We start from the raw sequence: 26,502 nt of genomic DNA, 5'->3' as shown, positions 1-26,502 counted from the left end.
TCTTAGGTCTGCTGCTTAATACATTTGTATGACCTTGGACAAGCAACATTACCTCTTTGAGCCTCAACTTCTCCAACTTTTAAAAGAAAATATTTATAATAAGCACCACACAAGATTCTTCTAAATATTAAGTGAAACCACATATTTGAAAAGCGACTTGTAAGTTCTATTTACTATTCATAACAAATTATAATCTTAAAGGGGCCTAATTTGGAGAGTCAAAAACAGACACTAAAATAAATCATTCTGCCTTTATAGGTGTAGATAAAATAAGAGTGGTAAAATACTTAGTAGGAAGGAAGGAGACTGCATAGCATGTGGCAGAACAGAGATTAAAGAAATACCTCTATGTCAAGACCCCCATACTTGAGCTGAGACTGGTGTAGAAAGAATCCTCCAGTGCAATCAGACATGGCTGTTGCTGCACAACTAGGCATTTCTCAGCACTTCAGGGTCTAGCCAGAACCATCTCTTGTAGCCTGTCAAGGGTCAGAAACATTGGATAGGTGAAGAATTAAGCTCTTGGGAAATCTGTTCAATCAAATGTAAGTTTGAAAAGAGAGAGAAAAAATCTTATATAAAAACTCTTTATTGGCGACAGAGGGCACAAGCTGTAGAGGTGAGATATTTTATTTTGCTGTATACTGTCTGTAAAGCAATCTCTTCTCTTAGAAAACGATGTTTCTATTGGACTCTGAGCTATTTGTCATTCTGGGCCTCAAACAGAATATTTTTTATAAGAACATCAGAAATGCCATGCTGGATCAAACCAATGGTCCCTTTAGTCCCATGTTTGCCTTTGAAAGTGGTACCAAGAGAGGGTTCACGAGAGGACACAGATGCTCTATTTTAGTGGCTTTAAAACATTTTTGACTGTGGCTCATAGTTAGAAATAGAGATCACATTGTAATCCAGTTCTCACATTCACACACATGCACAAAACACACCTCTACATACTTATGTATATAAAACTAACACTTTGTATTCTATTCTCTCTCTTTTTTTTCTTTTATCTACTGGCCCCAACCCACTGAACTGATTCCATGACCCAATAATAGAATCACAACTCAAAGCTTAAAAAACCTTGCTCTACTTGCTGTCAGCCTCAAAGGCTAGGGATAGGTCTCTAACGCTCCTATTTCTTTTTTAATTTTTTAAATTATACTCTAAGTTCTTGGATACGTGCGAAGAACGTGCAGATTTGTTACATAGGTATACACATGCCACAGTGGTTTGCTGCACCAATCAACCTGTCATCTATATTAGGCATTTCTCCTAATGCTATCCCTCCCCTAGCCCCCCATGCCCCCGACAGGCCCCAGTGTGTGATGTTCCACTCCCTGCGTCCATGTGTTCTCATTGTTCGACTCTCACTAATGAGTGAGAACATGTGGTAACACTCCTATTTCTATTTAACCCAGTGAGACTCTAATACTCATGAATTTACCTAAAGCTATGCCAGGGTGAATACTCACAATATGAAGCAAAACTGACTCTTACTTGTATTCTGTAGTGTATTTCATAAGATCCATGGAATCAAAACATCAAGGTGAAGAAAAGTAGACTTGGATTTCTTTCTCTTCCTCAGAGTTTCCATCTCTATGGCAGAGAGGCTACAGAAAGAAGCTTACACTGGATTATACTTTGTTAGAGTGAGAGACATTGAACATTTCTAGAGGGTTGATGGATGTTTATGACAAGGGCCTTTAGGTGCTGATTTATCAAATATATATTGTGTCATTGGTTGTATTTCTCATATATAGCCACATAACAGTGCTCCATCTTACATGATTTCTTCCATGTGATCTCCCCACATCCCGTTAAGAGACATTGAACTTGATAGACTCAGCTACTGTTTTGACTAATAATGTGTGGAGGAAACAACCAATGCCAGTTCTAGGGATAGCCCTTAAGTGGCCTGGCAGCGCCCACTTTCTGCCTGTGGGAGACCAGCCACCAGGTAAGAAGTATAACTACTCAGAAATAATCATGTGGGAACTCCAGGCTATGTTAAGAGGCCCTGGAGGATGAGATGTCATGTGGAGAGATAGAAAGAAGCCAAGGAGCACCAAAATGCCCATGTGTAAGGAGATCCTACACTCTCAACTATAGGGACCAACCGTCCAGTAAAATTCTCCCTGAATTCTTGACCTATAAAATTTTAAATAAAACAATGTATTTTTATTTTAAGTATCTAGGCTGTGGGATGACTTGCTCTGAAAAAAATAGATTATTAAAACAATTATCCATATCATGTAAATCTGAAGTTCTATGGACTAACAAAAAAGATTGAATTTTGTGATTTACTTTTGAGTTTCAATAGTTTTATTTCCCAGTAACAAAATGAATCTGGGTAAGGTAATTATCTAAGCTAAAATATGAATTGTGTATTCAAAAGACAGTATGTAATTTTTAATGTCGTTCTCTTTTCACCAATATTTATATTTCACTAGTACCTATCCATTATTTTCTCTCTCTTTCTGTTTTCCTATTGGTACTTAGTATGTGTTAAGCAGTTTTCTGGGCATTGAGAAATACAGAAGTTAATGAGACACCATCCTTGACCTGGATTGAACCAATTTATAACAAAATGTACAAGTAGAGATCATTTTGTTACATTAGGATCAAGAGAGTTACTCAAGAAGACTTCACAGAGATGACTTTTAAGCTGGAATTTGGGAAATGAGTAGGTCAGGAAGAAGAGTTGGAGAGGAAACATGATACAGAAAACAAAATAATGGAATTCCAAACAGAGAAGGTAGGCTAGTCAAAGGCAAAAAGAAATGAAGGTGTGGTGGACTGGATGTAGTCCTAGGGGTGTATGATCAGTGATCATACAGGAATAGAGAAGCTTTGCATGCTTGGGATCATATTATAAAATGCTTTGGATGCCATGCTAGGAAATCTAGACTCAAACCATCAAGTAACAAGAAACAAGGTAATATTTTATCTACTTTTTATTTTTCAAGACAGAGTCTCCCTAGGCTGGAGTGCAATGGTGCAATCTCAGCTCACTGAAACCTGCACCTCCCGGGTTTAAGCAATTCTGCCTCAGCCTCCTGAGTAGTTGGGATTTCAGGCATGCGCTACCACACCCAGCTAATTTTATATTTTTAGTAGACACTGGTTTTCACCATGTTAGCCAGGCCACTCCTGAACTCCTGACCTCAGGTAATCCGCCAGCCTCAACCGCCCAAAGTGCTGGGATTATAGGCATGAGCCACTGTGCCCAGCCCCAGGTAATATTTTAATGTAGAAATGTGTTCTGAGCACTTTCATGTTAAGGAATAATTCCAGCAGAGGAATGCACAATGCAAGCATGCACAAGAAGCACAATGCAAGCATGAGGTTCCCTCCCCCACAGACTCTGAACTAATTTTCAACAAATAAAAGCAAACCAATGGCAATTGCTTCCTTTACTTGTTGGCCTTATCAAGATGGAGGGAGAGCAGCCACTTCCTAGGATTATCACTGGCCTATTTGTGTCATATACCAAGAAACAGATTTTTCAAGAAAAAAAGAAAGAAAACAGTTAACCAAAATTACAGCAGCTCAGAGTGGGGAAAGCTTGCACTGGGGATATATATTTTGAACACTAGGATATTACACTTGATCCTCATATCTAAGACCATATTTCTATCACAGCTTACAAAGCAAAACACATAAATCACTTGCAGAGATATCTTTCTGAGGTAGGCTTAGGCTTCTTTTTTCCTCCTATAACACAGGATTTAGCTTTGGAATTTACACTTCCCTAACATTAGAGAACAACTTTCAGCAAAGACAGGGTTCAAGATTTTTGGTTTTTCAGGAGCTAATCTTATTATTACTTCAGTACAGCATCTAAGCAAAGAAAAAGCAACCAGACCAGATTGCCTGTGGCTAAATACTTTAACACAAATGGACATCATAGCCCAAGGGATCCTGCTAGAAACAAAAAGGCAGGAAAGAATCTTAACCTCTTCACGTGCAAACCTCATGGGAGTGACATGAGAAAATAAAATTCTCCTTGGTGGTCTATAATGTTTTATTATGATGACCCAATCTCCAGGGCTATTTAAAATTCTGGACTCAGGTTCCCTGAATTCTGATTCCCTTCTTATCGAAATCACTATCCCAATGTTAACTGCACTTCCCTGGAGGCAGAAAACATCAACTCACCATATTTATAGCTGGTGCATAATTACTATATGCAATATTTATCTGGCTATTCATCTGTTTTCATGTCTTCTAACTGGTAAGGTTGTCAATAGGCAAGTTTCTCAGCATCTTGTATAGGAATATGTCATTCACTGGATATTTTATCTACTTGGTCTACTTGGCTCATTCCTTGAGTTTCTTAAAGGAGTGGCCCATATTTACCAGGCTTTTATGAGAAGTTCCTCATGCTTCCTATTTAGACCCCCACAGGACCTTTAGTTCTATCTAATTATTTCAATCAATTATTCTGTTACCTAACTTATTCAGAGCACCTTTCATCATAAAATAACAGGGCAATTCCAGGCTACTTGAATTGATGTATAGAATGAGCACTTTGCTATCCTTTAAATACTCCATCAAACCCCATGTATTTCAGCATTCTAAATTGTAAAAGTGCCATCTCCATCCTGCTTAAAAATTCTAATCTCTGTGTGTATGAGAGTGCAAGAGAGGAGCCAGACAAGATTTTCCTAGATTCCATCCCTCTTCTACAATGAGCCAATTGGAATATCCAACTTGTGAGTAGAGTTCTAAGCTGTTCAGCATGGTAGCCTCTTCTTGGTTCCCCAATTCTACCACCTCCTGGGTGTTAGTAGGTAAAATCCAAATTAAGCCTTAGAGCAAGTATGTGGCTCAAGACTAGGAACAGACATGATTGTAAAGCTAACCTGCTTAACTCATTACCATGTCAGAAATGTAAAACATTTTCTTCAACTTCCTTATTTTCCAAAGTATTTGTCCAGGGGCGATTTTGACATTCTAGGTTGACACTGATTCGCCACTGATCAACAGCAACAAGAGTGGCTATATTCTCGAGGGTTTTCTGGCTTCACCCAAATTACAACTATCAACTTCCGTTTAAGCTGTCACTGTCTTATCTAACAGAAAAGATCTAAGGTATTTGATGGAGAAACATTTTTTCAAGTTTTCTTTCATCCATTGCAAATTTTTCAGGGTAGAAATTCTGACCTTTATATTTTTTTCCCCAGTGCGCCTAGCAGAATGATGGAAAAATGGCAGACAGACAATCACTAATTTTGGGAGAGTCAATCTTATAAGATGTACCTTTGGAAAATACTGATTTTGTTTTCCTTGAACATAGTTTTGAATTTCTGTCTCTCTATGTCTATGTCTACTTTATTCATTTCTTTTTGTTCCCTCACCCTGCTTCCCTTTCCTTTTAAAATTTCTTATGAGTCACAAGCCTCCTTTGCTTTCTCCCTCTTAATTTAAATCTGAGGAGCACTTCTCTGAATAAAGGCAACCCTCTTCCTTTGAGTCAGCCTTAATCCCTGGTGGCCCAGGCCCCTACCCTCTACTTTGCCCCTCCTGTTGTGGATGCTATGGAGATGGTCTCCCTGCAGTGCCAGAGATTGCCCTTGTGGGTTTCAGCCTCCTACTCTTGGCATCTGTCAGTTGTCGCTCTCAGCAACCATCTCTTCTCTGCTATATCCACCCCTTTTCACTATCAGTGAGAATGACAAAATCCCCAGCTCTTTATTCCCTGCTGTTGGCAATCAAATTAGGAGCCAGAGTTTCCCTAGTTACTCTGAGAAAGAATAAGTGCTAACAGCTGTGTGTGGGCCAGACACCAACTAATAATCCATAGATTTCTTCGAGAATGCCCTATTCTGCTTAGATTGGCCACTACTTTCAATCCAAAGGGATAAAGATTGATATGTATTTACCTCCCTCCTGCCACTCACAGAGAAAAAAAGGTCCAGTGTTCTTTTATATTATTACTGTTATGAGTTGATTTGCTAAATGGTAAGTAGAGAGGTGGAAGATGAAAGTCCAGAGCACTCTTGGTATTTATAGCCATGTCAGGGCTTTATTTATTACTACTCCCTCTTCTCAGATCCATTTAAACAACCTGTAAATTGTCAGTGGTGTCCATGGAAACAAATTGGCAAAAAGGACAGTGCACTTAAAACAAAAGGAGAGAATGCAAAGGACCAAAAGGAACTTGTGAAAAAATAAAACCAGGTTCCTTTCTAAAATCACAGAGATGTCACTGTCATTACACTTATGATTTCAAAAGGTAGAAATCAGGACCAGTTTTCCCTCCAGTACATACATTACTCCTCCGGGGAAGCTGGCTATGGCTGGCCAAGCAGGGCAGGACTGGCAGGCAAACCCACAGGAATCCGGAATTTTTGTCCTGGGTGTCTCTTCTTTCCGTCTTTTCTGTCCCTGTCTCCTCTTTGTCTCTTACTCCCTCTCTGGCACCCAATGTTCAAATTCTCCCCAGAGAGGTTTCTTGATAACTAACTTTGGGGTTTAGGCAGAGACTAAATGACTGACCATCCATGACTGGTCATGGATGCTGAGAAAGGATTCCGTAACAAAAAGGAAAGTCAACTTTTTTAGCTTCAAGTTTTCTTCTAACAATCTTTGATTTGTTAGCAGTTGCACTAAAGTGTTAAGGATTTAATGCACTGCCCCTCACATTTCTACTATCTAAAAAATCTTTAGGGGCAAGCACCTATAAAAATTATTAAAGTAACACTATGTTCTGCGTGTTTTATGTCCAAACCTAGCTAAGCCCAAAGGAGACACCAAGAAAACAGCCTTGCTACAAAACCTGTTGGGTAGCGGGGATGGAAACCCACTCATTTGTTTCTTCTGTATGTCTCTATTGAGCTCCTTTCTGTCATTTAAGAGCAAGTTGGTGCATGGTAGAAGACTGGCAGGATGCAAAGAATAAATAAAAATAAATAAGAGATATTTTTATCATCAGAGTGGAAAAACATATAATTATCATAATAATAGCTAAGATTTAGCGAGCATATTTTCACTTGCCGGACACCACTCTAAGTGCTTTGAATCGTAAACTAATTTAATACCCACAACAACCTGTGCCTCTTCTCAGATCCACTTAAACAAGCTATAAATTTTCAGTGGTTTCTATGGGAACAAATTGGCAAAATGGACAGTGCACTTAAAAAAAAATAAAGGGAGAGAATGCAGAAGACAAAAAAGACCTTGTCAAAAATAAAATTGGTTTCATTTCTAGAATCACACATAATTCATAGGCAACGCAGTTATGTTTTCAAAGATAGAAACAAGGACCAATTTCCCTCCAGCACATATATTCATCTCTTCTCTAGGAAAACTGAGCAAGGCTGGTCAAGGAAGCAGGACAGACCTCCAAGAAAACCCTCAGGGTCTGGAATTTTCCCCTTGGGTGTCGCTTGTTTCTACATCTTCTGTGCCTTCTTTCTCTTTTCATATCTCTCTCACTTCCATTGCGGCAGGTTGGTTTGATTATCCACATTTTAGAAAGGAAAAAACTGGGACACAGAGAGGTTGAGGAACTTTCCTAACATGACACAGCTAGTAAATGGCACAGCTACAGTTTGAACCTAGGCAGCCTGGTACCATCATCCACCTACTTAACCATGGTATGGTACTCCCTAAAAAGTCACAAATCCCCATGCCATAAAGGTGCTCTGAAAGTGCCATACGAGCCCAGGGACAAAAGCAATTTTTTTCTGCTTGTAGAGTTAGAAAGCAAACTGGAGAATAATTGGCCTTTAAGCTGAATTTTGAGATATGTAGACATTCACAAGGCAGGAAAAAGCATTTCACAGAAAACCAACAGCACATGCATAATATAGAATGACATGTTAAACAAATGACAGATGCTTTGATGTGGGTGAAGGTTCAGATGTGCGTGTTTGGAGGAAGGATACTCTGATAAGTTTAGTAGTGGTGAATTTGTGAAAGAACGTTTACTTAGGCTTCTTACACCTAGTTAGATTAGATGCATCCTTTGAGTTCTTTGAGAAAACCTTCCCCATCCCATTTCCGAGGCTGAGTTCCATAATCCTAGAGTAATTCCGAGCATTCCTATATTTTAACAGCATACTATATTACAATTGTTAGTTTACTAACTTGTCTTACTACTGGTCTGTGCCGTCCTTAAAGGCAGAAAATGAATTTTTATGCTGTATACCTCTAGTTCTTTGAACCATGACTACCACGTAATAAATGCTCACTATCACCTATATTCTATTCTGTCTTCTACTCAAGGATTTCATCCTTCATCCTTAGAAGTATTCCATCCTTCTTCTGCATCATAATTTTCCTTTCATTGGATTATTCTCATCAACTAGAAATGTGTCCTTGTTTCTTTTTTATTTAAAAAATTGACCCTATGTCCCACTCTAGCTATCATACAACACTATTTATCTTTTTAGTTTCACAGCAGTATGTCTTTAAAAGTTTTTAATCCTTGATTTCTTGACTTCCTCATTTCCACTGTCTTTTTGACCCAGTTCAAGGAGGCTACTATTCCCACCTACCTCTCCACAGAAACTGCTCTTATTGTAATACAATTCCTAATAATCTTCATCTTGCCAGAATCAAAAGCCACTTATCTATCTTCATCTTGCTCAACTAATCCCTCCCTCTTGAAACACTCTTTTATCTTTGCTTTTATGATACCATATTCACCCGAATGCCCTAAGGTTTGGTCTTGATCCCACTGTCTTCTCTCTCTACACCCCAGAATACACTATTGATTTCTCCCTTCAAAATTGTCCCTTCCTTGTTGTCCATCTCAGTCAATGGCCCCATCATCTGCATAGTTACTCCATCCAAAAACCAAGATGCCATTCTTTTACAGTTTTTTGGAGGTAAGAGGTTCAGTCTGTACATACATTCCACTGACAAGTCTCATTGACTCTATCTCCAAACTGCCTGGAATCTATCCGCTTCTCTCTATTGTTCCTGCTACCTCACTGGTACATACCATCACCATCTAGCTCAGAATATGGCAAGTTCCTCCTATCCCCCCATTTTTGTTCTTATCTCTTCAAGTACATTTTCCACATACCAACCAGAGTAATCATATTTTTCTTACTTTTTAAACCTTTATTTTGTCTGGAAATAAAACACATATATCATAAGTACATAAAACATAAATGTTCAGCTCAATGAATTAATATAAAGCAAACATCCATAGAACCACCCTCAAGTTCAAAAGTTAGACTCTTCCCAATATAAAAAATTTAAACATGCTCCTCCCCAATCCCAACCATCTCCCTCTCTCCTACAGGTAACTACTATCTTGACAGTGGGCAGTAATAAATTGCTAGCTTTTATTTATACTTTTAGCATTTAATTATGCCTCTGCCAACGGAAATAAAATTACACAGTGAAATAAAATACAGTATGCATTGCTTTAGCATAAGAATCATGAATATTATTATCTGTAATTATAATTTATTTTCATTGCTTTGTAATATTCTATAATATTCCATTGTGTATGTCACAATTTATTCATTGCATTGTTGATGGAACTTTGAGTGTTTTCAGATTGGGATCACAGCAAATAATACCTGCTTTGAATATTCCTGCATGTGTCTCTTAGTAGACTTGCACGAATATTTTTCTTGGATACACATTTAGCAGTAGACATTATGTGTATCTTCAACCCTAATGAATATGTTTTCCAAACTCCTTTCCAAAGCTATTTTTCCACATTGCAAAATAGCACAATGAACACCTGTCCTTTCACCTCGACTCACCAATTAAAAACATTTTTCCATATTTGCACTGTCTCTCACAGTAACAATGTGTTTTCTTATAATTATTACTATATATTTTTACTTATTGTCCATTCATCATTTTGATGAACCATTTTAGATTCAGTTGCAAACATCATAATCCTTCAACTTTAAATATATCAGCATACATATCAAGAGAGCAAAGACACTTTCCAACGTGTCACATTTTCTTATCAAATTCAGGACATTTAACATAAATAAAATATAAGTAACTAATACAGTGCTGCCCAAACTTTAATTTACATACAAACCATTTGGGGATCTTGTAAAAATATGCAAATGATCCACAAGGTCTGGACTGGTGCCTGTGATTATGCTCATAGTTTAACAAGCTCACAGGTGAGGCATATCCCCAGACGGTACTATGAGTAGCAAGTATCTCATGTACATACTCAAATATTTGCAATGGTATAATGGTATCCTTCATAACACTTTTTCTTCTGATCCAGAATTAGTCCCAGATCAAACGGTACATTTAGTTGTCATGTTCACCTTTATTATTGAAGGATATGTCACAGGGTTAAAATGTTAGGTTTCCGGTTATTTTCTTCCACCATTTTTAAAGATATTACTTCATTGCCTTGTTCTAATTTTCAAAAGCTGCAATGCTTTTGAGAGATGAGCTTTCAGTCAAAATATTGCTCTTTTGAAGGAAATATTTTGCCCCACTTCTGGATATTTTTAAGATGATATCTTCTATTGTTTTCTGTAATTTCACTGTAATTTGTCTAGGTATTTTAAAAATTTATTTTGCTATAGTTTTGTTGAAGTTTTTCAATCTATGGATGGAGGTCTTTCATCAATTTTGGAGAATTTTTAGACATTAGCACTTTAAATATATCTGGTTGTACTATTCTTTCTTCCCTCTGTGTCAAGCATGTATTAGACCCTACTGCATCATCTTTCTCTTACCCACTCTGCTGAATTTTCCATTTTTTTGTCTTTGTACTTCTTTATAGATATTTTATTCAGTCTATATCAAATTCCACTAATTTTCTCTATTTATGTTTAATACACTCTTAAGCAAAATTATAAACTCAGTGGATTTGTTTATTACATTTCCCTTTTAAGAATTTATACTGGATTATTTTCCAATATGCTGTGTCACTTTTCAGAGTTTTGAGTTTCCAGGTTGCTTTGTGTTTTATTTTCAGTGAGATGGCTAGGCTGAACTACCAGTTCCAATATTTGGAATCTAAATAATCTTAAAATATATATACATATATGTGTGTGTGTGTGTGTGTGTGTGTATATATATATATACACACACACACACACACACACACACATACACACACATACTGGGATTAAAATTTGAAGACCAAACAATAGGTATCAAATACAAAAGTGAGGTAACAAAGGACCTGATTTTTCAAAGAAGATTCTAGAAAGCCAGCTGGTCTACAAGGAAGAAAAAAACATTTTGCACAAAATGCAACAAAGCAATTGATTTTTGAGGAGAGAGGCTTAATTTCAAAACTAGAGAAGCGATCTATGAGACTAGTCAGAATTCGAGAAACATTCTCTGCAGCTAGAAAATACAGAGGAAGGATGCTTAGTCTGAAAGAGTCCAAAGATGAGAGGCCAGCTAAAGCATCTCATGGGAGAAGAGTAAAATTCTTAACGGAGTAACTACTATTCCCCCAATGATGGTCAAAGATGCATGAATCCTGGGGGCCAGACATGGAACTATGGTGAAAATTTGAGCCTGTGATCATGTTTTAAATGATTCTGGGTCAAAAGATTTGCTTCTGAGGCAATGGCATTTCAACAGAGGGTCTAGAGTGGACTGCTGGAAAAAAAAAAAAACAACAGAGAAAAATAACAACAAAAAACAAACTGAAGGGCATTTAGAGAAGCAAGTTAAAGAAGAGGATCGAATCAAGTAGCATCTAGAGAACCCACAAATGCCATTAGAGAGTTGGCTGCCATTAGATAATTGACTTTATGCATCTTTCAGGCTTAGGAAAGCAAAGCTATCTTCTTATACCAGTCAAGTAACAACTTCTAGTTCCACTATTTCTCTTCTTTCATCCACTACCCCAAAGAAGTCAGTAACAGCATCTAGCAAGTAGGAGAAAAGGTGAGCAAGTAAGAAGGTGAATCGGAGGACAGGCAAGGTGGCCCACACCTGTAAATCCCAGCACTTTGCGAGGCCAAGGCAGGTGGATCACCTGAAGTCAGGAGTTTGACACCAGCCTGGCTAACATGGTGAAACCCTGTTTCTACTAGAAGTACAAAAAATAAAATTAGGCATGTTGGCATGCTCCTGTAATTCCAGCTACTCAGGAGGCTGATGCGGGAGAACCACTTGAATCCAGGAGGCGGAGGTTGCAGTGAGCGGAGATCATGCTATTGCACTCAAACTTGTGCAACAAGAGTGAAGCTCCATCTCAAGAAAAAGAAGGAAAAAAAAGGTGAATCTGATTGCACTCTGCTCCTTGAAGGCAGGAAGCTTAGCTGCAGATGAAATGGGAGAAGCATTTCCATTAAAGTCTTGCTTAAGATACTGGGATAGATATTCTGGTTTCTGTATTGAGTTTATATTTGTGACTTAAGGAAACCATAGGACTTTCTATTACCTGTAAGTACCCAGATAATTCATAGAGGATGGCTAAGATGTTTATTCAAAAGAGGAGAAAGAAATTTTCAGCAAATTAATTTTAAAGGGTCAATGAGGAGTAAAAAACACAGTTGAGTTTTATATGATATTCTACTTTTCTGAGTCAGAAAAAAAATCACAGCAGAGTTTTAGTAAGATGGTTCCAGAAAGAGAATGGAGAAGAAGTTGGAGTGAGGAAAAGCCTGGAAAGCCCCTATTAAAGGATTCTACGTCAGATGAGTAGATTGCAAAAATTTCCTCCCATTCTGTAGGTTGCCTGTTCACTCTGATGGTAGTTTCTTTTGCTGTGCAGAAGCTCTTTAGTTTAATTAGATCCCATTTGTCCATTTTGGCTTTTGTTGCCATTGCTTTTGGTGTTTTAGACATGAAGTCTAGAACATAGGCCCATGCCTATGTTCTGAATGGTATTGCCTAGGTTTTCTTCTAGGGTTTTTATGGTTTTAGGTCTAACATTTAAGTCTCTAATCCATATTGAATTAATTTTCGTACAAGGTGTAAGGAAGGGATCCAGTTTCAGCTTTCTACATCTGCCTAGCCAGTTTTCCTAGAACCATTTAATAAATAGTGAATCATTTCCCCATTTCTTGTTTTTGTCAGGTTTGTCAAAGATCCGATGGTTGTAGATGTGTGGTATTATTTCTGAGGGCTCTGTTCTGTTCCATTGGTCTATATCTCTGTTTTGGTACCAGTACCATGCTGTTTTGGTTACTGGAGCCTTGTAGTATAGTTTGAAGTCAGGTAGTGTGATGCCTCCAGTTTTGTTCTTTTGGCATAGGATTGTGTTGGCAATGCAGGCTTTTTTGGTTCCATATGAACTTTAAAGTAGTTTTTTCCAATTCTGTGAAGAAAGTCATTGGTAGCTTAATGGGGATGGCATTGAATCTACAAATTACCTTGGGTTGTATGGTCATTTTCACGACATTGGTTCTTCCTATCCATGAGCATGGAATATTCTTCCATTTGTTTGTGTCCTATTTTATTTCATTGAGCAGTGGTTTGTAGTTCTCCTTGAAGAGATCCTTCACATTCCTTGTAAGTTGGATTCCTAGGTAATTTATTCCCTTTGAAGCAATTGTGAATGGGAATAATTCCACGTGAGATAGTGAGAAAATGGTGATATTTCAAGCTATGGGGTACCTGGAGGCAAGAAGTGTTTACATCACTCCCGTAACAACTGTGGGGATGTGAAAAGAGAAAAAATAATTAGTCAAAAGTCTTTAATGTTTATTTCACCTCTGTAGTTGACTCTTAGTGCTGCTTTCAATTAATTGTTAACCTTGTTAACTGTTAACTCACTTTCCTCATCTCTAAAATGGACAAATAATATTTGATAAATTAATGTAATAAAATATGTAATGATGTGTGAACTCACCATAAGTGAATGAATGATAATTAGGTTACCTAAAAGAAAGAATGAATAAATGAATGAATGAAACGCCCAGCTCCAGAGTAAAAGCAAGAAGCTCTCCGTCTCTAAAACACCATCCAAATGCTTCCTCAGAGCTGAACTTCCCATGTAAACGTTTCAGTGTGTGTGTGTGTGTGTGTGTGTGTGTGTGTGTGTGTGTGTGTGTGTGTGTTTTCTCCTGATAATCAAAGTGGTGTTTAAATATTCAATAGATGGCTTTAGTACCTTAAGTACTCATCTGGAGATTACACCTAGACTGGCAAACCTGTTGGGGTAAGTGATCCTACTTGCTATTCAGTTTAGTGTTTACCAGCAAGCATTCAGTCAGAGCCCTGTGCTAAAGGCTGCTGGCAAATCCTCCCGTGATGGTTGAGTTGAAATGAATACCAAGGCAGTGTCAGCTTCTGGCTTTCATTAGATTCTCTTTGACTGAGGCGAATATTAAAACAAAGCCACCTGATAGAGTCATCTTGGATTCCTGCAGGAAGGGACTGAAGGTGCTGGAAGCAAAATGAAGTACGGGTGGGAAAGCATAATAAGTTCTGCAATTTATAAGTGTTAATATGAAAAATCAGAATGTGAACCTCACTGGAAAGAATCTATAGGCTATTTATCTACTCAAAGTGACCTTGTAATCTATCAGTCATTAAAATGATAGCAAAGAACATGAATGCCACCCTGTGGCTACCAGTAGAAATTATATTTAATATAACATAATTTTACATAATTAGAGGATAATGGGAATGTGATTAAAAGAAATCATACAGATGCCAGGAGAAAGAGGGACAGCCAGATAAACAGTTATCACAGCTAATATATGACTCAGGGAGGCATTACCTAAAATACTAAGGAAAAAAACTCACTAAAGTCTCCTCTAAAAAAAGTAAGCAAAAAGAAAAAAAATCCGATTATAGATGCATAAAGCTTTAGACAGAGGCAAAAATGGATTTCTGGCAATAACACCAGATTTAAGAACAGAGAAGGAAAGGTATGCTTTATGGTATTCTTCTCAGTAAGCACACTAGGATTATGTGAGACCCACACATATGCACAAAGATGTTTATTCCTATATGTCCAAGTACACAAATTGTGCATATTCCAATTTACATGTACATTAATATACTCATTTAATCTTCATGTGGGATTTTTCTGCATCTGACTACTGCAAAACAATTGATGATTCTGTTCATTTAATCAACAAATTTTCCTGGAATACCAGCTTTAAGCTGTATACTGTCCTTAGTTCTGGGGCTACAAAAAAAAGTTCATACCCTCATTGAGATTATATTCACAGGCTGGAAAATATGTATATTTTTAATATATATATTTAATAAATATATTTATTTATTAAATAAAAATTAATAAAATATAATAAACAAACATATAAAATAAAATATGATAAATAAAATATAATAAAAATAATAAGATTTATTAAATATTAAAATATTTAATAAAAATATAAATATATGCCCTTCCAAAATCCATATATATATGTCAGGTGTTGAACATATACGGAAAAAATAAAACAATATAACTGGAATGGTGAATGTTGAGGGGTGGAGGAGAAAGGAGAGTTTCTTTAATAAGATATTTGAAAACCCAAAGGGCATTGTGAGGGAGCAAGCCGTGTATATAAGGAGAAAGGAAACTTCCAGACAAACAAGAGTGCAGTGCAAAGACTTGGTGTGTTTGAGGAACAATGAGCAGCACCCCCTCCCTGCCACCCACCACATAGGGCACAGAGCAAGTGAATAGAAGAATGTTTGGGGATGAGGAAGGAGAGGCAAAGCAATGGCAGTGGCAGAGGAGCTGGGCACAGAGAGCCTTGTAGACAATTTCGACGACTTTGGCTTTTACTGGCAATTAGAGCTCTTTGATGTGCTCTGGTTTAAAATAATCAGTCTGACTTCAGTCTGGAAAAAGGACTACAAGGGCAAAAGGAAGGAAGGTCTTTTAATAGTCCAGCAAATGATGGCAATGACTTGGTTCAAGGTAGTAGCAATGAATGTGGTAAAAGTGATTGGATTTTAGACAGACAGTAAAGGTAGAATCAAGCCATTTATATTTAGATTCAATATAGTGGCCAAAAAAGGAGAAGAGTCGAGAGCTTTGGTCTGAGTAATCAGAAGAATGTAGTTGTCATTCACAGATTTGAGAAAGACTATGAGAGAAGCATGTTCAGGTGAGGAAATATGGGAGTTCCACTTTGAACATCCTAAGCTACGAACATTTGTTAGTTATTCAAATAGAGGTCTTTGGTTGAAAAGTAGTGTTACTAGATTTATCAAATGAAATAAAGGATACCCAGTTAAATCTGAATGTCAGATAAACAATGAAGAATCTTTTAGCATAAGTAAATACAATGTTTGTGACATACATTAAAAATAATGTTCATCAGAAATTCAAATTTCACTGAGCATCTTACATTTCACCTGACAACACTAGTCAAAGGGCATTTGGGTTAAAAGTCTGAAGTTCAGGGGAGATTTCTGGATGGATGGGGATAAAAATTTAGGAGGCATCGTAATATGATGGATTTTAAAACTGAGACTGAGATTACCTAGGGATGAATATGGAAAGAAAAGAGATGAGAGCTGTGGGTATACTTTGGACATCCATAAATAAATCACTCAGTACAGTTGTCAGACTTCAAACCATCCAAGACTTTATTAGTCTTTGAACAGGCATTACAGAGTTATCTGCACCTGGATCTTTCAGAAGCAGAGAGAGGCCAGTTCTAAAGCTGCATTTCTCTCGATGTATCTGTAGTAATGCTTCTTCCCACATGTTATCCCTTCTATCACACCATGAGGTTTTGTAAAAGACAGGGACAAATAGGCAGACTTCTCAATATCAAGATCTGAAGGGAAGAAATCTCATACCCTGTGTCCTGGGTCACCATAGTAACGTAAGTTCTAACATTGTTAATCTATTTTCAAATTCCATTTCCAAGGTGAGCAAAATCAATACGGGAGAAGAAATACTAGGCCAGTGAAGGCCAGTGAAATATTTAAGTTTTAATGCCATGCCAGTGTTTCCAACTTTAAGAGAAAGAGTATGGAGGTTTGCGTTGATCTCTATTTTATTTCACTCAGAAATAGTTTAGATTTCTAAAGGGAAGAACAGAGAATCATCTGGAGATTAACAGGCAGTTAATCTGGAATAAATGAAGAAGACTATATGATACAATGGCTGTAAGGAACTGGAGATTTATTTCTGTACATAGACTGTAAGAGTACTTGGCTATTTGACCAGTCTTGCCTCTCTACCTGCATTAACTCTCATCCTTCTTTCCTAAGTCATTGAACTGTCCAGTCAGATTCTTCCTTGTGTCCTTTTATAAGCTCATCAGAGTGGTATGACCGACAGGTCATGGAGGGTTGTTTTGAAAATTCTGCCTTTGGTGTCAGATCGATCATGATACGAATCTTGGTTCTGCCCTTCCAAAATGCATGTAACTAACCTCTCTAAGATTTTTTTTCTTCTGCAAAATGGGGATACTGAGATGATATCTCTCATGTAAGAATTTCGTAAGAATGAACTGAGATATACATGTTAATCTTTGCCTAGAGAACCTGTCTTATAAAAAGTGCTCATATGTGTTTGATACCACTTTTGCAATCATTAATGCTATACAGGCAATGCGTATGAGCAAAAAACAGTCCAACAGTATTCAACACATAATCAACTAGGAGAAAAATAAAAGAAAAAGAGATCACCCATATTTTCCATTTATTTCCTCTTATTTCCTCCCAAGATCTTTGCTTTGTAATGCACAGTAAATTCGCCTTTCATGAAATAACCGTGGGTAACCACTGCTGCCTTTACAGAGGTTACAGCTGCCACTCAGGACCTCTGCCACAGTTTCAGAGGCATATCTAGAATTATCTACCCCACTAGGCATTCTAATATTATACTCTGATAACATCAGTTTTCAGAACTAAATTGTAGAAAAAATATAATTAATAAAAAGCATATAATATGTAAACTTTAAATCTGAAGATTGCAAATCACAGTTAAATAACTAACCTTTGTTTTCTTCATGAGACCATATGTAATACTTGGAGTGAGTGGTGAAATGGGATTTGGGGAGAGAGACCCTGTAATTTTCAGAGCTTGGGCTTCCCTACTGTCAGTGGATATCTTCTCAACAGCCAGAACTCCATTTCTGCAGGAAGTTATTTCCTAGAGAAAAGGCTCTGGAATCCTCTTGGTATCCCTTCTCTCTTTCCTACCTGGCCCAGGTCACAATCTCTTCCTTTCTCATCCTTCTCTCTTCCAAGGAATGGTCTGCATTGCTTTCTCTTTCCCCAAGCACTGAAATGCCACAAACATGTTCACTTGCAAACTGGGGATACAGTATTTACTCATGACTGTATCCTCTGTATCAAGCTCCTGAGCTGTATCATCTGGTGAGTCAGCATTCTAGGTTGCAGAATAAATGAAAACTTTATTATTCCATAATACCTATTAACAGGAAAACATAATGATATTATTTATCTTTGGGGAAGCAGAATGCATATAGTTTTGTTTACATATTAAAAGGTAAATATGGGCTGAGTGTGGTGAAACACACCTGTAATAACACTTTGGGAAGCTGAGGTGGGAGGATCACTTGAGCCTCGGAGTTCAAGACTGCAGTGAGTTGTGTTCATGCCATTGCATTGCAGCCTGGGTGAGAGACAGAGAGAAAGGGAGGAAAGAGAGAAAGAAAGAGAAGGTAAAAGAAAAGAAGGGAGGGAGGGGAAGGGGAAGGGGAAAGAGGAAAGGAAAGCGGGAATAAAGGGAAGGAGGGAGACAAGTATGAAGAAAAATAATAATTTGAGATGCTAGGCTGAACTATATGAAATTTCTGGCATTTCACCATTTCTGCCCTGTAAACACAGCAATAGCATATGGTTCAACCCGGTAGAAACATGTTATTTGTCTAAGTGAATATTGCCTCTGGAGGAGAAAAAAGTTTCAAGTGCTGGAACACTGAACTAGTATTTGCCATCAAAAAAGGTTCTATAAGCAAACAGTGTCACTGAAAGACACCCAAGGGTTTTTTAAAGACCTTTTTAATATTCAGGATTAAGAGACCTGAGCAAATGCCGTATCCCCATTTTGCAGGGGAAGTTTAAAGGGCCCCTAAAAAATAAATTGACCCACCATACTGCAAAACAGTGGCCAAAGTGTCCAATTCTTGGCACCAAAGTTGATGTTTTAGAATGCACACCTAGAGAATGAGAACATAGGCGGTAAACCATTGCAGAGATATAAAAGTTGTGAAAGAAAACGAATGATACCTAAGGGGGTAGCGAAGAGTAGAAGGGGTGTCTACTCACCAAACCTACAAACAGAAGTCAGTAATGGCTATAGTGACTAAAATAAATTTCTCTCTAAATTTAGAAATCATCCAATTCAACTCACCAGATTCAAAACGTGTGTTCCTATGGCACTAGCCCTGTATGGCTGTCCCTTCTTCTCCCTTCAAAAACCATTCTCAGTGGGCAGATCTCTGCCTTATTACAGGGGTTTTGGTTTTTTATTTTTTGTTTTTAATCCCAAAGACTGCTGTAAGGAAGGAAGAAAAGAAAATCAATGAGTCACCATGAAAGGAAGAACAACAGGCTCAGTTCAGAGAAAGACTCTGAAGAGCCCTACTCTGTCTCTCTCATGGGAAAGACCAAGCTACCCTATGTGGGCCCAGTCAATCTATTACTCAAATTCATTCAGAACCTGGAACTTAAGGCAATGTATTCCTATTTGATGTTTCCGTTTTTAAAACATACTCTCAACCATATCATACTAGCCCCATGAAATAGGTAGGAAAGGTGATGCTATCCTCATGAATAGGAAAGATGCTTTATCTCTATATTGCTGATAAGGAAGCTGAAGCCCATGTATCTTCTCAAGATGTCACAAGGATTGCAAGAACTGTAACTAGAATCTGGGCCTTCTGACTGCTCAGTTTAAGAAATAATGTACTTTGGATCTATAGAGAGATGAGTGTCAACTCTGTAACTGATTGCTTCTGTAATCACCTAAGCCTCAGTTTTGTTAGCTGTAAAATTTGGTAATAGATTCTATTTCAGGTGGCAACAAACTGTGCTCAATTAGTTTCGGTCCTCTTTCTTTTTGAGCCTTGCTTCCCACTCCTGGGCCTGCCTCTCAAAGGGAGAGAATGACATTGTGGGAAACAGTAAAGTAAAATGACTAGATATTCAAAATGGTTCACCATGAGAAGCAGTGAAGAAAAAGGGTTTTCTGGGTCAGAGTTTCAATCTCTAAGGATATCTTTTGAAGTTTTGGTACCTCCTAGACAATGTTATCCAAATAGCTTATTTCCACTGTGGTTTCAGTCTGAAGCTGACATCTTTAAGCTTGTTCATTTTCTCTTTTAAATGTGAATAATATGCTTTAACCTGGGGATTAAATATGCTGTAAAACCTAATTTAAAATAAAGATTACAATGTACTTCTCCTTATCCAAAGGAAGCAAAATATAAAAGAAGCTGCCCTAAAGGTTAATGGAAAAAGAAATTGTTATCTTGATTCTTTTACGTATTTAAAACATTTCAATTCAAACCTAAATTGGATATTGGATTAACTTTAATGATAGATGATAATTTACTGAAAAACACAATGTGGTCATCTCTGAATTATCCTTATTTACAAATTGAACTAAAGAAACAAAAATTCCAAAACAGTAGATGCCTCGAAGTATTTTACTGTCATAAATGTCAGAATATGGATAAATGCAGTATGATTTGAGGAAACACAAACTATTTCTTCATGAACATACACATTTTTCAGGATGGTAAACAGAGTAGAGTATCAATTTACTACAATTTTTTTCATCACTTTATCTGGTTGTCACCTCCACTCTAAATAAGACATTGAATGAATGGGACAGGGGAATAGTAGGTTTTAATGCAGCAACACTGATTTCCTAAAAATGTTCATTTCCTAGTGTTTTTGGACAGCATGAAAGTATGAGGTGGGGAAAAAGTCTAACAATAGCAAGCATTCTCTATAATGTTTTGTCTGAATATAACATTGTATTAACATGTGTAGGCTATTATTAAATGCTGTTTTTCTAACTTATTTATAAGCATATTTATTCATTTTTACATTCACTAAATATTTTGAGCACTGACTATTTGCCACGAACAGTGGAAGAGCTTAAGAGGGAGAAACGCTTATTTATTCATAGCTACTGTTCTCAAAGAGCTTACAAGGTAATTATATATAAACTTGTTTTAAAATAAGTTTACATAGTGGAAGTGGCATCAGGGAGTCACCAGTTGGGTATTAAAAATTAATTGTAAGCATGTCAAACAATGAGACATTAGTTAAACAGGTTATAGTACATGTTGTAATGGAATGTGATAAAAAGCATTTTAAAAATTAGGTTCCTGAATTCTACTTAAGAGCAAAAACGATGTTCACAGTACACTAAATGAAAAATCAGGTTTAAAACACTGCATCAGTTATACGCTAACATTTGGTGGCTTAAAATAACAATATATTATATCTCATAATTTTTCAGTTGGCTAAGAAGTCATTCTGTGGGATTCTCATGGGATGAGTCATGCAGCGGTGCTATGCAATGCAGCCACAGGGTTACTCGAGGCCTGGCTCATCTGGGACAAGTGGGATGATTGGACTTTTCTATAAATGTGGTCTTTTATTCTCAAGAAAACCAGATCTGGAGCTGACCAAGTCTTCTGTTTGCTGATGCCCCATTGATTTAAACAAGTCACACGGCTCACCCCAGAGTCCATGTGGGAAGGGACACTCTGCCAGGGTATAGCATACATGGAGGGGTTGACACGTTGGAAAACGTATAATCTACCACAAATTGCATGCCCTTTATAATCATATCCTAGCACACATACATTCTCACGTATACAGTCTGAAAGAAATACACAAACATATTATCTTTGAGAGGAGGAAGAGCGAGGTTACAAATATTTTTTTCTTCTTTTTTATTATACTTTCAGTTTTGGGGTACATGTGTACAACATGCAAGTTTGTTATGGAGGTACATATGTGTCGTGTTGCTTTGCTGCACCCATCAACTCGTCATTTATGTTAGGTATTTCTCCTAATGCTATCCCTCCCCCCAGGCCCCCACCTGCCAACAGGCCCCAGTGTGTGATGTTCCCCTTCCTGTGTCCATGTGTTCTCATTGTTCAACTCCCACTTATGAGTGAGAATATGCAGTGTTTGGTTTTCTCTTCTCGTGTTACTTTGCTGAGAATGATGGTTTCCAGTTTCGTCCATGTCCCTGCAAAGGACATGAAGTCATCCTTTTGTATGGCTGCATAGTATTCCATGGTGTATATGTGCCACATTTTCTTTATCCAGTCTATCATGGATGGGCATTTGGGTTGGTTCCAAGTCTTTGCTATTGTGAACAGTGCCACAGTAAACATAGGTGTGCATGTGTCTTTATAGTAGCATGAGTTATAATCTTTGGGTATATACCCAGTAATGGGATGGCTGGGTCAAATGGTATTTCTAGTTCCAGATCCTTGAGGAATCACCACACTGTCTTCCATAATGGTTGAACTAATTTACACTCCCACCAACCGTGTAAGAGAATTCCTGTATCTCCACATCCTCTCCAGCATTGGTTGTTTCCTGACTTTTTAATGATTGCCATTCTAACTGGCATGAGATAGTATCTCACTGTGGTTTTGATTTGCATTTCTCTAATGACCGGTGATGATGAGCATTTTTTCATAAGTTTGTTGGCTGCATAAATGTCTTCTTTTGAGACGTGTCTGTTCATATCCTTCACCCATTTTTTTATGGGGTTGTTTTCTTCTTCTAATTTTGTTTAAGTACCTTGAGGATTCTGGATATTAACCCTTTGTCAGATGGATACATTACAAAACTTTTTTCCCAATCTGTAGGTTTCCCGTTCACTCTGCTGATAGTTTCTTCTGCTGTGCAGAAGCTCTTTAGTTTAATTGGATCCCATGTCTATTTTGGGTTCTGTTGCCATTGCTTTTGGTGTTTTCATCATGAAGTCTTTGCCCATCCCTATGTCCTGAGTGATACTGCCTAGGTTTTCTTCTGGGGCTTTTATGCTTTTAGGTCTTACATTTGAGTCTTTAATCCATCTTAAGTTAATTTCTGTATAAGGTGTAAATAAGGGATCCAGTTTCAGCTTTCTACATATGGCTAGCCAGTTTTCCCAGCACCATTTATTAAATAGGGAATCCTTTCCTCAATCTTGTTTTTGTCAGGTTTGTCAAAGATCAGATGGTTGTAGATGTGTGGTATTATTTCTGAGGCCTCTGTTCTGTCCAAGCGGTCTATATATCTATTTTGGTACCAGTACCATGCTGTTTGGTTACTTTAGCCTTGTAGTATAGTTTGAAGTCAGGTAGCATAATGCCTCCAGCTTTGTTATTTTTGTTTAGGATTGTCTTGGCTATATGGGCTCTTTTTTGGTTCCATATGAAATTTAAAGTAGGGTTTTCCAATTCTGTGAAGAAAGTCAGTGGTAGTTTGATGGGGATAGCATTGAATCTATAAATTACTTTGGGCAGTATGGCCATTTTCACAATATTGATTCTTCCTATCCATGAGCATGGAATGTTTTTCCATTTGCTTGCATCCTGTTTTATTTCATTGAGCAGTGGTTTGTAGTTCTCCTTGAAGAGATCCTTCACATCCCTTGTAACTTGGATTCATAGGTATTTTATTCTCTTTGCAGCAATTGTGAATGGGAGTTCCCTCATGATTTGGCTCTCTGTTATTGGTGTGTATAAATCTGTCTCTGTTTGAAAGATGTCATATCATCTTTTCTTAATTGAATACTCTTTATTTCTTTCTCTTGCCTGATTGCCCCGACCAGAACTTCCAATACTATGTTGAATAGGAGTGGTGAGAGAGGGCATCCTTGTCTTGTGCAAGTTTTCAAAGGGAATGCTTCCAGTTTTTGCCCATTCAGTATGATATTGGCTGTGGGTTTGTCATAAATAGCTCTTATTATTTTGAGATATGTTCCATCAATACCTAGTTCATTGAGAGTTCTTAGCCTGAAGGGCTGTTGAATTTTGTCGAAGGCCTTTTCTGTATCTATTGAGATAATTGCGTGGCTTTTGTCATTGGTTCTGTTTATGTGATGGATTACATTTATTGATTTGCATATGTTGAACCAGCCTTGCCTCCCAAGGATGAAGCAAACTTGATCATGGTAGATAAGCTTTTTGATGTGCTGCTGGATTCGGTTCGCCAATATTTTATTGAGGATTTTCGCATCAATGTTCATCAGGAATATTGGCCTAAAATTTTCTTGTGTGTGTGTCTCTGCCAGATTTTGTATCAGAATGATGCTGGCCTCATAAAATGAGTTAGGGGAGGATTCCTTCTTCTTCCACTGACTGGAATAGTTTCAGAAGGAATGGTACCAGCTCCTGTTTGTACATCTGGTAGAATTTGGCTGTGAATCCGTCTGGTCCTGGACTTTTTTTAGTTGGTAGGCTATTATTGCGTCAATTTCAGAACCTACTATTGGTCTATTCAGAGATTCGACTTTTTCCTGGTTTAGTCTTGGGAGGGTGTATGTGTCCAGGAATTTATCCATTTCATCTAGATTTTCTACTTTATTTGTGTAGAGGTGTCTATAGTATTATCTGATGGTAGTTTGTACTTCTGTGGGATCATTGGTGATATCCCCTTTATCAGTTTTTATTGCATCTATTTGACTCTTATCTCTTTTCTCCTTTATTAGTCTTGCTAGTAGTCTATTTTGTTGATCTTTTCAAAAAACCAGCTCCTGGATTCATTGATTTTTTGAAGTGATTTTTGTATCTCTATCTCCTTCAGTTCTGCTCCAATCTTAGTTATTTCTTGTCTTCTGCTAGCTTTTGAATTTGTTTGCTCTTGCTTCTCTAGTTCTTTTAAATGTGATATTAGGGTGTCAATTTTAGATCTTTCCTGCTTTCTCTTGTGGGCATTTGGTGCTATAAATTTCCCTCTATGCACTGCTTCAAATGTGGCCCAGAAATTCTTTGTGTCTGTGTCCCAGACACATGGAAAGTTGTGTCTTCGTTCTCATTAGTTTCAAAGAACATCTTTATTTCTGCCTTCATTCGTTATTTACCCAGTAGTCATTCAGGAGCAGGTTGTTCAGTTTCCATGTAGTTTCCATGCGGTCTTGAGTGAATTTCTTAATCCTGAGTTCTAATTTGATTGCACTGTGGTCTGAGAGACAGTTTGTTGTGATTTCTGTTCTTTTACATTTGCTGAGGAGTGCTTTACTTCCAATTATGTGGTCAATTTTGGAGTAAGTGTGATGTGGTGCTGAGAAAAATGTATATTATGTTGACTCGGGGTGGAGAGTTCTGTAGATTTCTATTAGGTCTGCTTGGTGCAGAGCTGAGTTCAAGTCCTGGATATCCTTGTTATTTTCTATCTCTTTGATCTGTCTAATATCAACAATGCAGTGTTAAAGTCTCCCACTATTATTGTGTGGGAGTCTAAGTCTCTTTGTAGGTCTCTAAGAACTTGCTTTATGAATCTGGGTGCTCCTGTATTGGGCGCATATATATTTAAGATAGTTCTTCTCATTGCATTGATCCCTTTACTATTATGTAATGGCCTTCTTTGTCTCTTGATCTTTGTTGGTTTAAGGTTTAAAGTCTGTTTTATCAGAGACTAGGATTGCGACCCTGCTCTTTTTTTTTTTTTTCTTTCCATTTGCTTGGTTAGTCTTCCTCCATCCCTTTATTTTGAGCCTATGTGTGTCTTTGCTTGTGAGATGGGTCTCCTGAATACAGCACACTGATGGGTCTTGACTCTATGCAATTTGCCAGTCTGTGTCTTTTAAATGGGGCATTTAGCCCATTTCCATTTAAGGCTAATATTATTATGTGTGAATTTGAGCCTGTCATTATGATGTTAGCTGGTTATTCTGCCCATTAGTTGATGCCGTTTCTTCCTAGCATCGATGGTCTTTCCAATTTGGCATATTTTTGCAGTGGCCGGTGCCAGTTGTTCTTTTCCATGTTTAGTACTTCCTTCAGGAGCTCTTGTAGGGCAGGACTGGTGGTGACAAAATCTCTCAGCATTTCCTTATCTGTAAATTATTTTATTTCTCCTTCACTTATGAAGCTTACTATGGCTGGATATGAAATTCTGGGTTGAAAATTCTTTTCTTTAAGAATGTTGAATATTCACCCCCACTCTCTTCTGGTTTGTAGAGTTTCTGCCGAGAGATCTGCTGTTGGTCTGATGGGCTTCCCTTTGTCGGTAACCCGACCTTTCTCTCTGGCTGACCTTAACATTTTTTTCCTTCATTTCAACCTTGGTGAATCTGATGATTATGCGTGTTGGGATTGCTCTTCTTGAGGAATATCTTTGTGGTGTTGTCTGCATTCCCTGAATTTGAATGTTGGCCTTCCTTGCTAGGTTGGTGAAATTCTCCTGGATAATGTGCTGAAGAGTGTTTTCCAACTTGGTTCCATTCTCTCCATCACTTTCAGGTATACCAGTCAAATATAGATTTGGTCTTTTCACATAGTGCCATATTTGTTGGAGGCTTTGTTCGTTTCTTTTTACTCTTTTTTCTCTAATCTTGTCTTCTAGCTTTATTTCGTTAATTTGATCTTCAATCACTGATATCCTTTCTTCCTCATGATCGATTTGGCTATTGAAACTTGTGTATGCTTCACGAAGTTCTCATGCTGTTTTTCA

At 37.6% G+C, this 26,502-nt stretch overlaps 2 long non-coding RNA genes across 2 annotated transcripts in view; both read right to left on the bottom strand.

Moving 5' to 3' along the window:
* Positions 1-359: 359 nt before the first annotated feature.
* On the bottom strand, positions 360-13,415 carry LOC139357842 (uncharacterized). Its single transcript, XR_011611717.1, has 3 exons — positions 13,290-13,415; positions 1,501-1,613; positions 360-479 (listed from the first exon to the last, which is right to left on the bottom strand). It is a non-coding gene; the product is annotated as an uncharacterized lncRNA (long non-coding RNA).
* Positions 13,416-17,986: 4,571 nt separating this feature from the next.
* LOC105465007 (uncharacterized) overlaps positions 17,987-26,502 on the bottom strand; it is a 400,763-nt gene continuing 392,247 nt past the window's right edge. Inside the window, exons 5-6 of the long non-coding RNA XR_011611716.1 lie at positions 19,217-19,360; positions 17,987-18,229 (exon numbers count right to left, since the gene is read on the bottom strand). This is a non-coding gene — a long non-coding RNA (uncharacterized lncRNA). The remainder of the gene's footprint in view (positions 18,230-19,216; positions 19,361-26,502) is intronic.

The sequence above is a fragment of the Macaca nemestrina genome, chromosome 13 (assembly GCF_043159975.1).
Source record: "Macaca nemestrina isolate mMacNem1 chromosome 13, mMacNem.hap1, whole genome shotgun sequence".
Taxonomy (NCBI): Eukaryota; Metazoa; Chordata; class Mammalia; order Primates; family Cercopithecidae; genus Macaca; species Macaca nemestrina.
This window is presented reverse-complemented; position numbering and strand designations above follow the sequence as displayed.